This window comes from Stylophora pistillata, chromosome 3 (genome assembly GCF_964205215.1).
Source record: "Stylophora pistillata chromosome 3, jaStyPist1.2, whole genome shotgun sequence".
Classification (NCBI taxonomy): Eukaryota; Metazoa; Cnidaria; class Anthozoa; order Scleractinia; family Pocilloporidae; genus Stylophora; species Stylophora pistillata.
In genome coordinates, this window is record NC_142521.1 from 17,900,001 (window position 1) to 17,904,248 (window position 4,248).

At 38.9% G+C, this 4,248-nt stretch overlaps 1 pseudogene across 1 annotated transcript in view; it reads right to left on the bottom strand.

Moving 5' to 3' along the window:
- Positions 1-3,643, bottom strand: part of LOC148734845 (uncharacterized) — a 5,409-nt pseudogene extending 1,766 nt beyond the window's left edge. The window contains exons 1-4 of the transcript XR_015999286.1: positions 3,373-3,643; positions 3,101-3,300; positions 2,558-2,779; positions 1-2,450 (exon numbers count right to left, since the gene is read on the bottom strand). The exon at positions 1-2,450 is cut by the window's left edge and continues 1,766 nt beyond it. The product of XR_015999286.1 is annotated as an uncharacterized LOC148734845 (transcript). The remainder of the gene's footprint in view (positions 2,451-2,557; positions 2,780-3,100; positions 3,301-3,372) is intronic.
- Between the last annotated feature and the right edge of the window lie 605 nt (positions 3,644-4,248).

Here is a 4,248-nt window from a genome sequence, read left to right on the forward strand (position 1 = left end):
GATAGCAAGCGTTCTAACTGTGGAATTTGGTAAACTTACACCAGGGAAGCCAGTGTCGCTGACTGCCCAAGCATGCAGAGAAAGGATGGAACGCCTCCTTGAGAAGTATATAAATGAGGACAAAAAAGCACTCAAGAGGAACATTGAGGAGTGATTAAATTAACTAAATAATTGTTTTGATTGCTGTCACATTTCACAAAAGACTTCTTAGAGTCTGTAATTGTCATTTAGAATGAATGAGTGAATCAACTGAGTGAATCAAAAAAGCTTCCAGAACCACTACTACATAACAAATTTTGGCATAAAGCGTAAAGCATGATTTCACACTCACAAATGAGAAATTTTCTCTTTTTTATGTTTCTGTCATGAGAAATAATACTTTTCGCATCAACGCAAGCAAAAAAATAATATTTTATCCTAAGCAAATTTCTGTTTATTTCTTAATTTATTTTGATACATGAATAATACATGTATGAATACCGCTATCTAAAATGCAAGAAAGATCAGTGAGGACAAAAGGGCACCCAAGAGGTACATTGAGGAGTGATTAAAAAAGTGAAAAATGGTAGAGTTTTCATTTCATTTCTTTTCCTCTAAAAAATGTCATGTGACATGGGAATCTAACTTTTTTCTACTCAAACAATACTTACTGTTTGGGGTGATTACAATACTTACTAGTCAAACAATACTCACTAGTCTGGGGTGATTGCACTACTGCAAAGGCTGATCGTTTCCTATGTGTTTTGTTTTTGATAGGTAAGACGCAGAAGAAGAATATGGGGAGTTGGAGCAGTTGCTGCATGACATCTACACATACAGAGAAGATAAAATAGAGCTTGCAAAAAAAGAAAAAGACCTGAAGAAGAAAAAAGAGAAAGAAGAGAAGAAAAAAAGCTGAAGAAATGAAAGAGGCTGCCCTTGCTGGTCTTACAAGTGCGCATTATACAGGGCTTAAACATTTGGTCAGATGTGGTGAAATGGCTAGTACATAAGTTATATGAGGCAGGCTACCCTGGTTTGCAGGAAAAGAAGCTTGCTCTGTGGGCAGTTTTGAAAAAAAGACTTTTTCATCCAATTGGTAAGCTGGTTAAGGCCTGGGGGAAATTGTAGAAAAGAAAAGAAGAAATATTTAGTTTGAGGTTCACAATTTTTCCTAGGCCCAAGATTCCTCATATTGGGAGGCACAAAATTGGGTGTAGTCAGCATTAGTTGTTTTATGTTGCCCCTAAGAGATATGAAATTGTATGTTTACCTAACAAAAATTTTAGGCCTATCTTTGGTGTGAGACTGATTAGTGTATGTTCTCTTTTTCTAGAAACGAAGTTAGATGAGACAGACACAAGTGGTGATAATACTATCAGTGATGCGAATCAAAGTGGTGACGATGGAAATGAAACCACAGCCAGCGAAAAAAGCAGTAAAAAGAAAAAAGGTAAGCAAGGTAAAAAGGTTTATGTTTTGGAAGGGAGTAGGGTACTCAGGGAGATTTTTTTATATACCCCATCATCCCTCATTATCTAATGTACAAATAAATTACTTTTCCTCAGCTAAGAAGAAGAGAAGAGCTTCCAAGCTCTCTGCTATTGAGATGCTGGAGCGCAAAAATGAGAGGAAAGTGGACTTAAAGGAAAAAGAGCTTGAGCAGTGACAAAGGGAGTTAGGATTTCAAAGGCAAAAATATGAAGAAGAAGCAACAGAGAGAAAAGAACGACTCCAGTTAGAGCTAGAGGAGCGTAGAGCATTCATGTCTTTACTGAAGGACAAAATTTAAGATTCCTCAGATTTATATAAAACATGATGTTACAACAAAAGGTGTTATTTATTTTCTCAGCCTGTTCTTGTTTTAGTAGAATATAGGAGACATGTTATATTTATCTAGAACATTATGATGTAACAAAATTTTTTTTTTTCTCGGTCTGTTCTTGTTGTGTTGGAATAAAGGAGACATGTTATATTTTCTTTAAAAACTTTGTGCTTGTTTTTACATTAGGTGTTTGATAAGTAATCCTCTAACTTTGGTGGATCTAGCCCGAAAAAGGTACTTGTTTGTGACCCATACAAGCATGTGTGGCAGTTAGCCAGAACAGCTGCCACCAAATAGTACTTGCCTATTGGCTGGAGTAAAATTTCAGATTCTTCTTGAAATCTAAAAAGGCAAACAACTGGCATATTTTTCCAAATCCCCATTCGACCGAGACTCTTAGTTTGCTCATTCTGCTATTAAACTCTTGTTGATCGTCGGTTAGCCCTACGCCTCTGAAGGGTGCAAGGATGTTCCTAGTCAGCCCATAAGCCGGATCACCACAGATAATATAAGGTTTCCCATTAGGCCTCTGAAACCGTCGGAGCTTCTCAGCTAAACCACTCACTCCAAGCATGAAGGCATCATGCCTCTTGCCCTCTATTGGCCCAAACATATTTGCAATCAAACCATTGCGAGCTTGAACGGACTAGAAAAAAATAAAAATACAAATTTTAAACGAACGAGATCACAAGATAGAGAGAATCTACTCAGTCCATATCCAAAAAGGGAAGTAAAAGTTGAATGGTATGATACCTGAAACTTGATACAGTGTACTCTCTTGTGTCCACTGAACATGATATGCTGGTTTCTTGAGGGGCGTGCCATTGGGCGGGGTGTGCCATCGATGAATCCCCAGCACTGTTCAAGAGGGGCAGCTTTATTATGGATGACTTGGGCAAAAAAGGCAGGATCCAGCCAAGACAGATTTAAAGAGTCCGGGAGGTGGCCAAAGCGGTCATAAATGTCATCAACAATCTACAAAAAAGGGTTGTTTTTATAAAAGATGGGGAGCTACATAGTATAGAGCATTGTCGGGGTTTTGCCAATGGGGAAGGGGCTAGCTCATTAGGAGCTCTGGTTCCATTGCATAATACTAAAAATGCTTTAAAAAAGAGGGGGGGGGGGAGTAATTAGCCTACAACACTGCCACATAATTCTAAATAGCACAATGTTTTAGTCCTCTTTATAGCAAGAACAAAAAAAAAAAAAAAAACAAAGAAAAACGTAATTGCTGAGAAAGAAATATAATTATATGAATTTCCTAAGATTTGATGAATGAAATACCAGTCACAATACCTTGTGAAATATCAGACTGAGCTCAGATGTTGACCTCCCAAACAGGGAAACAAGATCACACCATCTGTTTGGGTAGGCAAACCTTTTGCAAAAGTATCATAAGGGCTTCCATTCCAGGGGTATTCGTCCTCTGACAGCTGATATAATATTCTGGTATGTCAAGGGCATCTAGAAGCCGGTACATGTCATCTTTTTCAAACCTTTGTAGGGAAAAAAAAACAAGGTGTTAATCTAAAAAAAACATGACTGATTCAGTAAAATGTCGAAAGCACTTGACTAACATCTTCTCGCACTCGAAGTTAGTCAGATCTTCAAAGTTTTTCATCGTAAAATCGCTTTTATTGTCAGGAAACATGGAGAAAATGAGAAGCGTGTCGAGATCATCTTCGTCTGATGAGTCCTCAGAAGAGTCGGAGCTGTCTTGGTGAGAAATTACGGTTAAAAGATCGTTAAAATCTCGTCTTGCAGCAGCAGCCATTTTTCTCATCAACAAAGTTTTAATTTTCCGCGGGAAAGTTGTTCGAAATACCCACAATCCATTGCTTTTACCACTGAACCAGGAACGCCTTGCTAAAATCAACTTTCGCGCAAACCGCGAACGGCGAGCGCCGAACTGCAAACCGCGGTTTGCGGTTCGCGGTTTCCTCTGAAAAATCGATGCTAAAGGTCTCTAATTTCAACTTACCAAATTACGTTCGTTATAGGTCTTTGGATCGCGATCCTTTGATAAAGTGACCAGGGTTTCCATTATCCTCGGCACTTTCTCTAGCACGGCCCTCACCGCCGCCCAGCGATAGGACCATCTAGTGGTACTCAAATATTTTAATGTAAGCGCAACATCCTCTTCATGAACTTCAATGTCCCTGAATAACGCATGGCGCTTGGTACTCCCGTGTAAGAAATTGCAAAGACTCTGGATAGTGCCGAGGGCATTACATAGAGTTTCAATTTCCGCCAGTCACGGTGTCCTGAAAAACCCAATTTTAAAAGATGATCATAACGATGTACATATATTCCGAGACGTGAACATTCCTTCATATGCGTAGCAAGGCCCTTGCGAATCTCACTCATGTTCGCAGCGCCATCAAAGCATTCGGCAATAATGTTTTCCAACCTTAAATCTAGCTTATTTATAGCTGCTTTTGCGA